General features: G+C 41.2%; 1 pseudogene; it reads right to left on the minus strand.

Annotated features, from left to right (window-relative positions):
• LOC150055137 (epidermal growth factor receptor substrate 15 pseudogene) overlaps positions 1-12,345 on the minus strand; it is a 36,573-nt pseudogene extending 24,228 nt beyond the window's left edge.
• Positions 12,346-17,842: the final 5,497 nt, after the last annotated feature.

Consider the following 17,842-nt stretch of genomic DNA (forward strand, 5'->3'; position numbering starts at 1 on the left):
GGTTCCTTTCCACCTCTTTTGGGGGAGAGAAGAAAGCTGGCAATGAAGCTGTCTTTTTAAATATTATATGTTTTTTTGAAATTCTGTTTTGTTTTCTTGCTCTCCTTGCTGACGCCTTTGTGTGCTGTGCAGCGGCTGGGATCCCACTGCAGTTACATGGCAACCAGAAATCAGTCATTCGGGGTTGCCATGGTAACCAGAGGGGGAAGGGAGGAGAAGCCCATTTATCTCAGTAGGTTGTGTCCCTTCTTGGAAGACTACCAGAATTTTTAGACAGAGGTCATTCTAAAAGCATCAAGAGCAAATAAAACATTAAAAACAAAAACACAACGAAGTGAACAACAACAAAATCAGTGCCTGTTGATGTCAAATTTGAGATAGGCCTGAGCACTGGCCTCATCAAGCCCTCTGTGGACCACTGTAAATATGGCAAATTCTACACAGAGAGGTAAAAGGGGGTTCTTTTTCCAGCTTGCCAGTGTCTGCAGGGAGAGAAGACTAACCTGAGTTACCAAATCTTGAAGCAAGCTTTATGTCTGCAAAGGAAGCTGGCTGCGGGAGAGCTCGGTGGGGCACTGCTTTACTTTCATGGTTAGAAGATCCTGGCTGCGGAAGCAAGGCACTGGGTGCTGTCCCCTGAAAAGCGGAAGTGTCTGTGCTGAGTCTTGTTTCCTATCACATCTTCTGGGAGCTAACGATTGTCAGCTTTTAAATCCAGAAGCTACTTATGTGATGCTAACTAGTGAAAATATCTTTTACAGACCCAGTTATTAAAATACTAGAGGGAGCAAAATCGTTTACCTATAAACTGATTGTGTTTTGTAACATACAAAAGGGGCCCGCACTGGCCCTCTCACTCCCCACCACCACATTCTCCCCAACACAGTTTTAGTTCCTGAAGTTGCTTAATCCAAACCATAAAAAGGCAACTGACCTAGAGTTGATCCCACTTCCCATTAAAGTTGAGAAAGCACTACTTGATTTTAAATTCTTCTAATGGCAATACTTTAACTGGCCAGGAGATACGAATGTGATTGTATGAATGTAGATTTCATTTTTGTTGGATATTTTCTCTATTTTTCCTTTCTCCTTTTCCCCCCTCAACTTCCTTTATTTAAGACGGTAGATTACTCCTTTTCTCTTTGATAGCTGAGATGGACATATTCTTGGGGCTTTGAACTCAAGGTCTGGTTGCTATCTCTGAGCTTTCTTTGTTCTGCCCCTTGAACCACAGCTCCACTTTCGGGTTTTTTTTCCCATTGGACAGAAGAGTCTCGTGAACATTTTTGCTCAGGTTGGCTTAGAACCAAAACCCTCAGATTTTAGCACATTCCTAATCTCCCCTCTCCCCACCTCCCCTGCAACCTGCCCTTCTCCACCCTGGGGTTTTCCTCTCAGTACTTGCTCTACCATTCCTCATTCACAGTGAGCCTTTCTCCTTTCTACTCTCCTTTCAGTACATTCAACTCAGCCTACATTTTAAAATATGTCTTGAATCAATCACTTTGCTGTCATCCTAAAGCAAGCCACCACCATCTTTCTAAGTTCGAAAAATGCTTCCCAATTGTTCTTCCTGTTTCCAACATGTCTACCTACATTCTGGTCTCACCAGGAAAATCAGACCATATCCTTGTTCTAGATTATTCCCCATTCAGGGCTACACATCACATTCACCATATCGCCATGACCCACAAAGGTCTACTTGATTGTAGCCCTTGAGTACTTATGCATTCTCAGGCGTTACTGCCATCCTCGGTGTTGACCTCTTCTCTTTTCCTTGATCATACCTGTGAATCTCAAGCATTTTGCACCTATGAATATTCTCCCTTGGAGATAAGAAGCTTCCCCTACACACTGTCCAAATTTCTTCTACAGGAGGACTTTTGTATCATCCTGGAAATAGAAGGCAAATTAGGTTTTAGGAGAATAAAGTGACTACTTACCAAGGGCCATTCAGGGTTCAGAAGATCATTAGCAAGGTCTGATGCCATACCTTGGTTTGAAGGGGTTAATACCATAAAAGTGCAGAAAGCTGCTGCCCTGAAGAACCAGTGGAGCTCTCTGGAGGAGCTGTGGGCTTTGTGGAAGGAAACCAAGACCAGGACACAATGCTAAGGAACACACTGACTTCACTTTTCCACCCATTGACCAAGCACAGATGGAAACCAGAGGCGAAAAGAATCAGGACTAAGGATGAGGTCACTTAGTTACATAATGAATTCCCCCTGATCATGGTAGCTTGACGCAGTAAGTATTGGGAGGCAGCACATTTTGGTTTTTTTTCCTCTGGACCTATCTTGCTTGAGATTGCCGTCAAAAGTTATTATTAATTTGAAGACAGTGCTTTGGTGGGAGGATCCATTGCCAGATGGCTTACTTGTTGCTGCTGGCTGTTGGTCCTTTCCCCGTGTTGTCTCCACAGAGCCACTTGAATGTCTTCACATTACAGCACATGGACTACCCCAAGAAACCAGGTTGGACAGCACTGCTTTGGGGAACCTAGCCTTGAAAGCCACCTACTGTTACCTTGGTCATCACACAGATAACTTCTAAGTCAGTGTAAAAAGAGGAGACAAAACGATATCAATAACTGAGAGCCCAAAATAAGAATGGAGAGAGAGAGAGAGAGAGAGAGAGAGAGAGAGAGAGAGAGAGAGAGAGAGCACATTTTGAAAATATAGCAGGCATAGTACAAAGCTAAGACCATAAAATAGAAATTGACAAGTATGAAGGAAAAGACAGATCCAAGGGAAAAAATTGCAACATAACAGTGCCTTTCCATGACCATCCTACTTAAAACATGCCTGCCAATTTGCTATCCTTTGCTCTGTCTTAACTTTTCTTCATAGAATTTAATTTATATGATACATATTTATCTGTTAAATATTTTAGTTTCCATTCCTCTACAAACATAAAAACTCCACAAAATAAGAGATTTATTGTATTTTGTTTCCTGCAGGCACCTAGTAAGCGCCTAAAACTTATTTATATAGTACATATTTGAATATATAAATTACCCCCAATTGTAGAGAAAAAGGAAATGTTTTAAAATGCCCAATTCTTGTAATATTTCCATCATTTTTCAGCTATCAAAAGAATAATACTATTCAGTAAATTAGATTTCACCTTTTGTTACTTTCCAGGCAACATTATTGCCCCTTGGCCCCCCCTTTCCCATCTTTTATTCTCACTTATTTTCATTTGAAGTTTTGTTTGGGCTTTTTAGGTTTTGAGGAGTTATTTCCTAAATATTAAAGCCAGGGATTTGTTTTGTTTTGCGGTGGTGTGGCTTGAAATATGGGCCTGGGTGCTGTTCTTGAGTTCTTCAGCTCAAGGCTACCACCCTACCCCTGGAGCCACAGCGCCTTTTACGGTTTTCTAGTGATTAATTGGAGGTAAGAGTCTCATGGACTTTAGTGTCCATGCTGGCTTTGAACCATGATCCTCAGATCTCAACCTCCTGATTAGCTAGGATTACAGGCCTGAGCCACCATGCCCTGCTTAAAGCCAGGTTTTTGTTGTTGTTGTTGTTGCTTGGATTTTTCCCCCCTAATAAGTGTGAAAGTGATTGTCTACCATTTGCATTTAGGTTCAACCACTGGCATTTCAAAAAACAAAAATAAGCAAGACAAAACAAAAACTTCTCTAAAAGCAAGTTTTCTTATTTCTATATCCTAAAACAAAAGTACATTAATCTAACTGTGGTTAATATTGCTCTCATTTGACTTCTCTCATTAGAGTTGGTTTTTGTTTTTGTTTTGGTCAGTCACAGGGCTTGAACTTGGGCCCTGGACACTGTTCATGAGCCTTTTATTCAAGGCTAGTGCCTACAACTTTGAGCCGTAATGCCACTGCCAGTGTTCTGGTGGTTAATTGGAGATAAGTCTCAGCAGCATTCCTGCCTAGGCTGGCTTTGAACCACAATCCTCAGCCTCCTGAGTAGCTGGGATTACAGGCGTGATCCACCAGTGCCCAGCTTTCATTAAAGATGATAAACAGACCCTTCTCTCTGAATTATCTCTTTTATCCCCCTCCCCTGAACTCCCACCCTGGGAAATCTGCAAAGTGTACCTGTGATAACAAATTCTTTTTTCCTTGTAGTACTTGTGAGACAAAGCATATGCTAACCTGTGGTTGCTGATGGTCAGAAGATCATGGCAGAAGAAATTTCTTCATGTAGAACACACAAATATTGAAATATTTGTATTAAGAATGGACAATACAAAAGTGATTTGCGTGTGTGCGTGTGTGTGTGTGTGTGTGTGTGTGTGTGTGTTCAGTAGGGGCTTGAACTCAGAGCATGTCCTTAGCACACAGTATTTTCAGTTTGAGCCTATCTTCATTTCTGACTTTCTAGAGATTATTGTCTCATAGACTTTTCTGTCTGGAGTGGTTTCAAACTGAGATCCTCAAGTCTCAGCCTTTTGAGTAGCTAGGATTATAAACAAGACCCACTGGTACCCAGCTTAGATAATTTTTTCAATAATTAAAAAAACTGTTTTTGTATTTTATTGTTAGGGTAGCATATAGAAGGGTTACAGTTACATTTGTCAGGTAGTGGGTACATTACTTCTTGAACATTGATACCCGTTCTCAAATTTTTCTTGCGACTCCCAATCTATTATAGACCACCCAATTGTTCTCTGTTGAAATTTCCCTGACTAGTTATATAACATAAGCAATGTTGAATTATTTCATCCTAAAGTGACTGCAGTCAGTTTAGCAACACTTTATGGAAAATTATATCAAATGTTTTGCATTATTGAAAATGTAGCTTCCAAAATTTCAGACTGGCAAGAAGAACAATCAGTTGACAACATTTCCCTTTATAAGAGCTACCTACATATATTGGGACTTCATATCTTTTAAGAACAAATTTATTTTTTGTGTTTTTCTTTTCCAGGTTCATAAATATACATGTGTATAATATATATGTATATTAATATGTATGTTAATATTGAGGGTTGACTTCAAGGCCTTGTGTTTGTTCGGCAAGTATTTTACCATTTAAGCCAATCCTTCAGCTCCTTTTGCTTTAGTTTTTGCATTGTTTTGTTTTGTTTCAATTTTGTCTTCATGGGGCCTTAACTCGGGGCATAAACACCATCCCTGAGCTCTTTCACTCAAGGCTAGCGCTCTGAATACAGCTCTACTTCTGGTTTTTGAGTGGTTAATTGGAGTTAAGAGTCAAACAGGGACTTTTCTGCCGAGGCTGGCCTAGAACTGTGATCCTCAGGTCTCAGCCTCTGGAGTAACTAAGATTACAGGTATGAACAACCAGCACCAGGCTTTAGTTTTTTGTTTGTTTTGGATAATGTTTCATGTGTATGCTCAGGTTGGCCTGAACAATGATACTCCCTTTTATCTATCTATATTACTGGGTTGACAGTCATATACCACCGACATCCAACTTTTATCAACCAAAATGGAATCTCACAAACTTTTTTTGCCTTGAACAGTGATCTTCCATCCTGCTTAGCTAAAATTACAGAAGTGAGGCACTGTACTTGTGAAATATACTTTTATATCATAATTCATTCCTGAAATGTATCTTTCCATGTAACTGTTGTAACTTTTCTAAAAATTTCATCCAACACATTCCTTATTTTAAATTAGTGCTTCTAAGACCTTTTGCTTTAACTATGGATTTTATTTATTTTTAATTTTAAAATGTACACGAATTCATTTTGATGTCTCCATACTTTGATCCTATTTATTCCCTCTATTATTCTTTCTTATTCCTCATTCTCTTTTTGCTACAGTTTTAATATGTTTCATTATTCCACTTTTACATTGGCATATAATATACTTCACTCATATCCACTACCTAACACCCCTCCCTGGACTCCTCCTTCAGATGGTCCCCCTTTACATTCATGTCCTTAGTTTCATTTTGTTTTGTTTGAGGTCTAGATTCTGCATAAGAAAGAGAATGTGTGTTACTTGTCTTTCTGAGACTGGTTTATTTAACATGATGCATCCCAACTATATTTAATTTCCTAAAAAAAAAATTGCATGATTTTGTTCATATGTGCATATGAATCATATATCATGTATATGTGGCATGTCATGTATCATATTGCATGAATCATATGTGTTTGGTGCATGAGATTTTTATCACATGTGCGTCATATATGTGTCACATGTTCTGACAGGTGTCATACATATTTCTCTTAATATCATTACTTGATTGGTGATTTCAGGGTGTTTCCTTTTTCATAATCAAAGGGTGTTTCCTTTTTCATAATCAATGCCATATCTCCTCACCATATTCTCTTCTCACTTCTGATTTTTGGAAAACATTTTTGGGTACTATTTTAAGCAGCCTGGGTGGTTGTTTACTCCTTTCCCTAGAACTTGACCTAATTTTATATAATATTTTTTTTATATTTTCAAAAACATTACCCAGGACTTTTTTGTTGCACAAGTTCAGCTAACCTTACTGGGCATGTAGTGATCCTGTAAACTGTATATCCCTTTATAGCAGTGAAGTCAACAAAGACACAAGACAAAATGGCTTCAATGTATCCTTTAATTCCCTTTCCTCTTTTTGCCAACCTATTTTCTGTCAAAATAGATCACCCTGCTGCAGTTGTCATGGAAAAACCAAGTGTCACCTTTCTGCTTTGCTGGCAAATGATTGGGGTTATTATTGCATACCTTTCTTTTTTAAAAAAGATACTTCAGAATGATTTACTTGTATCTTAGCCACCCAGATTTGTATTCTTTAAATTCTGACATTCTCTTGAAAGAGTTGTTTGTCTGGGGCTTTGCTAGCGCCCATTGTTCCCAAACCTCTGTCACACTTGGTTGCTGACTCGGGCTCCTCCATCTTGTCACTCATTTCCTGTTGTCCCTGAACTTCCAAAACTGATCTTTAGAGACTTTCTAGCGGGGACACATTTTATTTCGCAGAATTCCTTGTTTCTGTTTCTGTTCTTGCACTACATTTGCTTTAAACATTTCCATATGACTCCAGCATTACCCCAACTCCAGCTTCTGCTGTGGGAGGGAAGACTTACGAGAAGACCAGAGCCTCAGACCCAGGACATTAGGCAACATCTTGGCCTTGCTCATACATAAGCCCAGGCCAACTGTTTCCATGCATAAAAACTTGGCTTCTCATCCAGGTCTCCAGGGCTATTTCTTACCTAGCTCTTGTTCTTTATCCCTGACCACATGTATCCTATGTATCCTACTTCCTTCCTCCCTGCGTCCCTTCACGTCTAGAGTCTTCTTCAGCAAGACCCTGCTTCATGGTTAGCTTTCTTCCAAAACAGCTTACTCCATCCACCCTCAGTCACCTTACTTATCCTGTCCTCTCCCCCAACAATTCAGTGTTTATTTTATCAGAAAGAAAGTTTCTCAGGAAAGCAAGTTTTCTTTTTTAAAAATTTTGTCAGGATGATGTACATATGTAAGGTGGGGAGTACATTTCTGGTTGAATATTGTTATCTCCTCCCATATTCTTCTCCCACTTTCCTTCTCCCAACCCCCTCCCCAAGTCGTAAAGTTCATTTCCAACATATTGTCTTGTGAATATCGCTGTTGCTATGTCATTGGTTCAGCCTTTGTCCTCTGTCTCACCATTTTACTGTTCTCCTTTCCCTTCCCTAATTCAAATACACGTATATACAATACACCAGGTAGCAAAATCAGATAAGTGACAACAGGGGGGTAAGCCATGGAGGAAAAAAGAAAATGAGATGAAAAAAAAGAAATAGTACATCAAATGTACTATTTAATGTACATAGTACATTAAAAACAACAACCAGAAAGAAAAACCTCTTGTTTCCATGTCTTGGGGTTCATTTTGCTTAGCATCATCAGATGAACATAGCTATTGAGCTATTGTGATCCTCTATTAGAAAATTCCTAGACATATACTAATTATTACAAATGAGGGAAGCCATAGAGCCTGTGTTTCTCTAGTTCTGGCTTATTTCACTTAATATAATTTTTTTCCAAGTAAGAAAGCAAGTTTCTTGAATTCCTTCACCCCTGCTAGCTGGACTTAGCAGGAGAGAAGAACAGTATTATGAAGAGATTAAAGAAGGAGTTTGGGGATTTTTCTATTTAGATGCAACGCAAACACATGTTCATCTATGCATGACAATCAAGCCCTACAGGGAAGAATCTGGGGGCTTCTGACTATTCCTCTGAGTCTCCTAATTAGCCTGGAGAACAAGGAGAACACATACATGGTATTCACAGTGATTCTGAAAGGAGAGCCAGCTTCACATCTCAGCCCCTTGTCCTACCAACTTTTGGCTGGGCCATGAAACAGAGGCTAACATTGTCTGATAGTGAAACCAGCTACTTTCTCTCAAGAAAGATGGGGTCTGTCCTACTGGCGACATTCTTTTTAAAACAAATATAATTCAGTCTTCTCAGTTTCTCGCGTCTGGACTAGAGTCACATGTCAGGAAAGCAAATAGTCCCACAAACACACAAATCACAGCGCAATGATGCCTTTTGGGAGAACTCTTTAGACAGATTTCATTGTGTCTAGCTGATCCAAGAAATGCATGGAAGTCTGATATTTTTGTGCTAAGGCAACAGTTCAATTATTTCTTCTTTGTTACTAAGGCACAAACATTATACAAGTCATTAAATGTATCATCCAAATCTATTAGTAGACAAGTTTTGGCAGTGGTGTGTGAACTCATCTTCTTCCTCTTTTCCTGTTCCCTCCTGACCACTCTTACATGCATGCGTGGAATAGCTTTGCTGACATGGTTTGTGGCTTCTTTCTGAGATGACAGTGAAAAAGGGAGAAAGAAATCAGAATTGAGACATGGAAGAAAAAGTAGAGAGAACTTGGCCAGAGAAAGCAAGTCAGTCAAAATAGCAAAGAACTAGCTGGGCTTAGCAGGAGAGGAGAACAGTACTGTGAAGCGATTAGAGGAAGAGTTTGGGGATTTGGCATCTGAGAAGCTCAGGGGCAGCTGTGCAGAGGCAAAGATTAGAAAGTGCAGAAGGGATGTGTGAAATGTTTCTGGCTTATAAATTGGCCTCTGTAAATTTCCTCCTGAGATGCGACTAAAAGAATAGTTTTCTCTCCTGCTTTCAAGTGCTTTTCTAAATTTCTTTAAAAGTTACTTTTTGTAGTTGGGCATTCGTGGCTTGTGCATGCAATCGTGGGTACTCAGGAGGCTCTTATTTCCAATTGACCACCAAAAAGTGGTATGCAGAGCTGTGACTCAGGTGGTAGATCCCCAGACTTGAGTGAAACGCTAAAGAACAGTGCCCAGGCCCGAGTGTAAGCCCCAATACCAGAACACACAAAAAGTTATTTCTTTCTAGGCTCTTCCTCTTTAGGCAATTAATTGCAGAAATGGAACCAGAAATTGCCCCAGAACTCTTCATAATAGATATCCAAAATTTGATGCGCCCATAGCATGGTTTTCTGCAGACAATTTGAAAAAAGTAAATACAGGGCTTATTCTTCATCCCATGAACAACTTCTCATTTTAGGTCTCCTTCTCTATCATCTGACCACCCCCAGGTATGTACTCTAGGCACCGAAAAGCATACAAAAGCAGATTAAGAATTTCTGCCAGGCCTCCAGGATATGGAAACAAGAGCTTTATAATGTGTGATTGTTGTTCTTAATGTAGTTATTTCTCATCTCCTGTTATCCCTTGGTTATTCTCATATTGTTACAGTATCTTACCTTGTTATCTGGTATATTATATACATGTTTATTTGTTTATTTGAAATAAGATAGGGAAGGGGGAAAAAACAAGGTGAGGGAAGAGAGTGGGGGGAGGAAAATGGGGACATGGGAAGGGGTATCAATGGTTGTGACATAATGCACCTTCTATCTGGTGAATATAATGTAATCCTTCTATTAATTACAATAAAAAGAGAGGAAAAAAAGAATATCTGCCAATCACACCATTATAATGTGTGTTCATCTATGAACTAACGGTTATGTTAGTTAAACAAACTCAAAAATGAATAAAACATGGCCCTAATTTTAAGGCCATGTTTTATTCGTTTCATAAGGGGTGAAATGGACATATATCCAATTCCTGTTATTTTTGTTGGTGATGAAATGGATTCCGAAGCAATTCCTTACATGCTCACAAAGGAAGAAACTGCCTCTGCTTACATGATCAAGAGAAGCTTCTGAGAAAGTCTGAGTCCTGAAGGATAAACACACAAAAGGGAATAAGGGACAAGGGCGTGGCCAACGTGTGTCCAGGTGAGTAGGAGGAGAAAAGAGCAAGCTCCATCGGAAACTCTCTAAGGAGGTAGAACATGCAGATGCAGCTCGTAGCAGGGCTGGAGTGTAGACAGCTGAATTTGTGAACCTCTTGCCTCTGCCTTCTGAGTTATAGGATTACAGGTATAGCTGGGCATAATCCTTGAATTGATTTGAACTCATATTGTATTGGATATCTGCCCAGACCTCTTGCTAAGGTAGTTCTTTTGTTTTTATCTTAAAACAATCCATTTTGCAATTTTCAGGTCTTAGAAAACTGACATCAGAGAGTCCTTTTTGAAGAATGATTTCCAGGAACAAAAATAAGACCAGTCTGTTCATGGACCATCATATAAAAACCAATGCTATTCAGGGACTGTCTTAGAACATTTTATAGAAATTAAATTCTATAGCTAGCAGTTCTCGGTAATGAACTATGATCCCCAAGCTGTGTGGCGAAAGATCATTTGGTGAATTATCATGTTATAGTTCTAGGTTTCTAACATTCCCTGGCCATTGACATGCTGGACAATTAAAGCAAAACAGGTTTGAAAAGCAGAGTTGGGACGGAACTGTGCCTGGGAAAGCTGAGAGCCCAGGCACTGATTCTGAGCAGAGATCTTAGTGTCACACGGTCTCCAGGACAAGGATGCTCTTCCCTGTATCCTCTGTAGCTTTTTCAAAGCACCATGTTGGAACTAGAGAAGAAAGACTCTACAAATTGAATAAGTTGTTATGGTTACCCGGAGCCATCAGGGTTTAGCTGTGAACATAAAACTGTGGAGCAAAGCAAGCTCTGGTCTTGGTCTGGCCACTGGCTACCCAAGTCACGCGTCATCTTTGAGCTTCACCCTCTAAAAATAATCCTGGGTTGAATAATATGTGTTGAATACTTCCTATGTTCCCGGAACTATTATTAGATCTTGTGTCCGGTTTTATTTAGTCCTCAGGTTTCCACTGTGGAGTTATGACTATAATCATCTCTGCTTTGCAGATGAGGAAATTGAGGCATGCAAAAGTTACATAATTTTTCCAGGTTCATACAGTCAGAATAAAAACTCGGGGAGGCCGACCACCTTGTGCTCTCTTCCTTCCTGCATGGCACTACCCCATCTTCTACAATGCAGGAAAGTAGAGTCAGATGCTGGTAGCTCAAATCTGCAATCCGAGCTATTCAGGGGACACTTATCACCAATTAAGCTGGAATTGGAGATATGGCTTAAGTAGTAGTATGCTCAACCTTGAGCAAAAATGCTGCAGAAAACCCTGTCTTTAGGTTCAAGATCCAGTACCAACACTGAATGAATGGATGAATGAATGAAGAGGCTAGAGGGCTCTACTTTGGGGTGGGGGGTGAATCTGGTTTGGATATCCACCGCATTCAGCACTACCTCTTCCTCCCATCTATGAGACTCTGAGGAATAGATCTTCTTTAGGCTTATGGCAGCAGTACAGGACTTGGCTCCCATTCTGTGCCCCAGAAAGATGCTTCCATGACCATTCTTTTTCAAGCATCTGGGTTAAGCAAAGCTTCAGTGGTTAGTGGGTCTTTGGAGAAAGGAAGTGCCTGCAAAGTTGGTCACAGAGCCAAGAGCTGCAGCAAGAAGCTGCAAGCGCCAGGTCCCAATAAGGCTAGAAATTAGCATCAGTCAGGAGGAGCAGGGGAGGCTGGTGCTGGATTGCAGGGGCCACAGCTTGGCCACAGGGGCTACAGACCCAACTAAAACAGCCAAGCAGCCAAGTTCAGAATAAGACAGTAAAGCAGCCTGAGTGTCAGGAAGGAGGCCCACTGAGACAGTGTGCGAGGTTGGCAGGTGACTGAGAAGGCAACTGGAGGCCCTGGGAACAAAGGCGTGGAGGGCTTTTGTCAGATGACCCTCCGGCCCCCAGAAGCAGGCAAACCCACTAGAGTCAAACCCTCAGCGGGGACGAGAAGGAATTGAAGAAAGCTGCTAGCAGCTACCAAGAGGAGGAGGAAGTGGGAGATGGGCTGCTTCCTGTAGCTAGAACCATGAAGACAAAGCTGGGTGGAGACTAGTCCCTGGGCTGCGGCCGCTGCTACACATAGCACGCACGCCACTGCCACCGCTGCTGCTGCTCTGCTGCTGCTGCTGCTGCTGCTGCTTCTGCCTCATTGCTTCCTCCCGGAGCAACTCCTACTACTGTGGGCTGGGCTGGGCTGGGCTGGGCTGGGCTGGGCAGGCGGCGCCAGGCTACTGCACACACCAGCTCCAGGGACACGGGGGAAACGTTCCTGAACAAGCCTCTGATCCGCCAAGGTAAGGGACACATTTTCCAGATTGCTTCTTTTTCACAGAAAGAAAGAAAAATCAAAACAATAACCAAAATCACCCTTGCCTGAAATTGTGAAGGCAAATTTGGAGGTGAGGGGTGGACAGCAGGGGACATTGTTTCAGGATTGGGGGAAGCAAGTAGGAAGGGTTCTTTTTCAAAGGGGTTGGAAGATTGATGGACAAATTCGTGACACATTCCCTTCCCAAAATACAAATACAAATAAAAATCTCAGTGCTTAGCTTTAGTGACTGGCCAGGAAGGCACAGCGAATGCAAGAATGGGTGTTTGCATAGTTGCAAGGAAAAGCCAGAGGGAATTGAATGGGGCTTGAAGCTGTGGTCTGGGCATTGCAGCCCCTTGTGTAGGGGTGTAAATGTCAAGAAATGGGAAGGGCTTTGCACTGGGCTTTCTGCTTTGCCACATGATGGCTGTGATTTGGCTTTTGAGGGGGGTGGTGGTGGTGGCAAATCCTTTTGTGCTAAGATATTGCCAACAAAGGCTGGTATTGCATATGTAAGGAGGCAGTATTTACCATTAAGAAACCAATGCCCCTGTCTTTCTCCTCCTCGGCTCTGTGCAAAATCAGCTACCTTTTGCCATTAGGTCTTATCTTATAGTTGCATTCTCCTTCAAAGGAGTGTGGAGGGGGTTAGGGACAGAAACTTGTCCAGAGTCCCTGACTACTGTATGCGTGGGTTTCCTGTTTTATTTTAGGGACTTTATTCATCTCTAGGTCAGTGTGGATGGGAATTTCAGGCAGAGATACAATACAAAAGTGGACATTGTTGTTCCCTCACCTGTACCTACCATTGACTGAAGTTAAATGATCCAAGTATTGTCTTTATTCATTAATTTTCCCTAGCAATAGGTGCCATTAATGAGAGCCTGGGACTTGTTCATATTTGTGAATGGTACCTAAAAGTGTGGTAAATAGGTCTCAGAGACGAGAAATGAGAGTGTAAGATTTCTCTGGCAGGATATGTAGGAGATGCAGTTTAACATAGTAGTGTGTGTCATGATTATTTTGTAAATTATTTTTTTTAAATCAGGCTTTGTATGTTCCACACAAAGTATGGTTAAGCAGTCATTGAAAAGGGGGTTTTCTTGGAATTTTATAATGAAAGATGCTAGATTTTTTTTGAAAAAAGAATGAATTGTTTTTAATGAATCTAGAATGATAAAAATGGCATATTAAACCATTCATACATTCTTAAAATACATGTTTTTCACAACCAAATATAATACCAATTAAGAATGTACATGTGTCCCAGATAAGGATCACCATTATCATATGAAGAGTGGCAAAGCTGTTTATTTAAGGGTTTGTTATTGTTATTATTGCCATTTTAATGAAGTTGATTTTGTTTTTCTGAATTTGTGAGCTGGCAGCACATTTTTTTTTGAGACAGAAGCTTTTATTGATATTAAAGAAAAACCTGTCTGTTCTGAGGCTACTGCTGATTAGAGGAAACCTGCACTCTGTCACAGAGACAAAGTATTACTGGCATTGAAAGCATGGTGCTCATCTAAAGGATTCAGTGAATCTCATCAAAGCGGTGGGCAAAACAAGTCATGTCATGACACCACAGTTTCCATCCTAACGGAAAATATGTAAAGCTAATCTTCCTAGCTAGGAGACCTGGAGTAGATCTGAGAGTCCTGGAATCAAGCTATATGCCACTAAATGAAGTAAGAAGTTATGGATCTGGGCTGAATAATGAGGACAGGGCTTTGATATTGATCCATCTCAGGCAGTAGCTAATGCCAACACCCTGCTTTGTTTGGGTATGTAGAGAAAGTGTGTGTGTGTGTGTGTGTGTGTGTGTGTGTGTGTGTGTGTGTGTGTGTATTTTCCTTCAGAGTAAGAAAATGAAACCTTGGAGCATAAGCTTTGTAGAATCAAAAGGGGCTCCTGCTATTTTTTTTTGAAAGCAACAAAAAGAGGTGCCTGTTTTCTGTATAGCACAAAGCATTTCCTTAATTGTTAAAGTCTGGCTCGAAGCAGAACATGAATAACAGCAGTTCAATAACAATGGTAGAATGTTTAGGGAAAAATGAATTTTACTTCTATGCTGCAAAATAAACTGTACGCACTCCTTTTGACCATATGGAATATTGAACGACATTATGCTTTTGCTCAGGGTATTCAGAGGCTTTTGATGGAAGCGATCAACATTGAAAATTTAATTGTATGTTTTTGCCCCCCCACCCTCAACTCTGTACTCCCTCCTCCTGCCATATGGCCGATGACTGAATGGAAACATGACTCCATTATTTTATGGCCAGCTCTGGGCCTCATATGGTAAGCACATACTGAATGTGTTTGGTTGACTGACTTTTTTAATCTACTTAGAAGGCAGACCCAACTTTTTAGTCTAAAAGCCTGTTCAAAAATGACTTCTGAGAGTAGATGGAAAGGCTATCTTGAGTGAAAGGACACAGGTTTCAGAGGCAGGTAGATTGCCTGAATATTGCACCCAGTCCTACTGCTTCCCCTGGTGCATTACCGTACGGAGCTTCATTTGCTCATGCAAAGCAGAGAGGGGCAGCTAGGATCAGGGTCTTGGCTTTGCTTGGCTCTTGCTTTTGTATGTGGATGTGAGTGTCTGGTGAATAGGAAACACTTCAGTGTCATTTTTTTCTTTCTTTCTTAGTGGCATAAGGAAAAGTTGGCTGATTCTTCATCCTTGCCCCTGCTGCCTTCAAGAGTAAAGGAGATTTTTATTACAAAAAGTACTCATAACATGAAATTCCCCATTTTACTTTTTTTTTTTTTTTGGTCTGTCATGGGACTTGAACTCTGCGACTGGGCGATGTCCCTGAGCTCTTCAGTTCAAGGTTACCGTCCTACCCCCAGAGCCACAGTGCCACTTCCAGTTTCCCAGTGGTTAATTGGAGATGAAAGTCTCATGGACTTTTATGCCTGGGCTGGCTTTGAACCTCAATCCCCAGATCTCAGCCTCCTGCGTAGTTAGGATTATAGCTGTGAGCCATTGGTGCCTGGTCCATTTTACCTATTTTTAAACACACCTATTTACATATTTTAAATGATATTAGATATGGTTTTGTAATGTCCACTTATCCATAGAACTTAGCCTTGTGAAACAGAAACTCTGTACCTAAAAAAAAAAAAAAAAAATGCTCAGTCCAGGAAGTTAGCCTAGTGGTAGAGTGCTTGCCCAGCACGCACAAAGACCCGGGTTCAATTCCTCGGTACCACATACATAGAAATAAATGGAGCTGTGGCTCAAGTGGTAAAGCTCTAGACTTGAGAAAGCCCAAGGACAGTGTCTAGGCCCTGAGTTCAAGGCCCAAGACTGCCAAAAAAAAATAAAAATAAAAGCTCATTCTCACCAACACCCACTGTCTCTATGAATTTGACTACGTTTCTCACATAAATAGAACTATACAACATTTTCCCTGATTGGCAAAATGTCCTCAAGGCTCACCCATATAGCATGTGTCAGAATTTCTCTTTCCTAAAGCAGAATAATGTTACATTATATGCCAATACCATATGTTCCATATGTTTATTCATTTATCCTTCAGTGTATACTTGGACCTCTGCTTTGGCTATAAATAATAATGCTGTAAATACAGATATACAGATAACTGCTAAGAGCACCTGCATTTGGGATATCCAGAATTGCTGGAACACAGCAATCTTACGTTTTTGCTTCTGTTTGTTTAATTTTAATTTTGTGTGTGTGTGTACTAGTCTTGGGGCTTAAACTCAGGGCTTCACTACTGTCCCTGAGCTTTTGTGCTCAAGGCTAATACTCTACCATCTGAGCCACACTTCCGCCTCTAGCCTTTTGGTTAGTTGGAAATAAGAATCTCACAGACCTTCCTGCCTGGACTGGCTTTAAACTGCAACCCTCATATCTCATCCTCTTGAGTAGCTAGCTGGGATTACAGGTTTGAGCCTCTGTGCTCTTCTGTGTGTGTTTTTGTTTGATTTTTTTTTTGTCGGTTATGAGGCTTGAACTCTGGGCCTGGGCTCTGTCCCTGAGCTCTTCAGCTCAGCACCACTTCAGGTTTCCTGGTAGTAAACTGGAGACACGAGACTCACAGTATGTAGTGCCCAGGCTGACCTGGAACTGGGATCCTCAGATCTCAGCCCCCTGAGTAGCTAGGGTTACAGGCCTGACCTAATTTTTTTTTAAAGGACCACGCAGGTTCCCACAGCTAGCAGCTACACCATTTTACAAGGCCACTAGCAGTGCACAAGGGTTCCAGTTTTCCCACTGACATTTGTTATTTTCTGGGTTTTGTTTGTTTTTGATAATAGCTATCCTGGTGGGTAGGAAATGGTATCCCATTGTGCTTTTGATTTGCATTTTCCTGTCCGTGGTTGTGCCACTCTGGATGGTCCCTGGAATCCCATCTCCTCAGATTTGCATTTTCCTAATAAGGAGAGATGTGGAGCTTCTTTTGCTGTGCTTATTGGTATATCTTCTTTGGAGAAAAAGCTACTCACTAGTCCTTTGCCAATTTTTAATTGGATCATTTTTTTCAAAGAGACTTTTTAAACGGTAGAATCTCTCAACAGAGTGCCATTAGATTATGATTGCGATGTTTGCCTTTCATCTCCTACATACAAGCCTTATCCCCTCCCAAATTTAATGTTATTCTCAAAACTAACTTCAGGGAAGCATAGTTAGTGGTAGAGTGCTCTCGTGGCATGCATGAGCCCTGGGTTCGATTCCTCGGTACCACATACAATGAAAAAGCCGGAAGTGGTACTGTGGTTCAAGGGGCAGAACACTAGCCTTGAGCAAAAAGTGACCAAGGACTGTGCCCAAGGCCTGAATTCAAGCTCCAGGACTAGCAAAAAAAAAAAAAAGTAACTTCAAAGCCGGGTGCTGATGGCTCATACCTGTAATCCTAAGAGGCTAAGATCTGAAGATTGCAGTTCAAAGCCAGCCCACACAGAGATAGCTTCAATTAACCAACAGAAAACCAGAAGTGGTACTGTGGCTAGAGGGCTAGCGCCCAGGCTGTAAGTTCAAGCCTCACCACTGACCCCCCCAAAAAAAGTATCTTTTAAAATCAAAAGAAGAAAGTAAGGATAGTAGCCCCTGTAACTCTTTGGGTCAGATCACAGACCTGGCCAGCACACCAGTCCATCAGCACAGAGACTGATGCTTCTGGTCTCCTCTATGTGACATTACTTGGACTGGGGAAAAAAAATCCCACAAGTAGCAGAATCAGACAAGAGAGGAGGAAGTGAGGTACCAAATTTGTCCCCAGTTTACATGATGGGGACGTTTACCTGTACCGAGGGCTCTCGTGGGTTAACCAATGAATGTCTGACACGAGTTCCTGCTAATAAAA

The sequence above is a fragment of the Megascapheus bottae genome, chromosome 14 (assembly GCF_031878675.1).
Source record: "Megascapheus bottae isolate mThoBot1 chromosome 14, mThoBot2.hap1, whole genome shotgun sequence".
In the NCBI taxonomy this organism is placed as follows: Eukaryota; Metazoa; Chordata; class Mammalia; order Rodentia; family Geomyidae; genus Megascapheus; species Megascapheus bottae.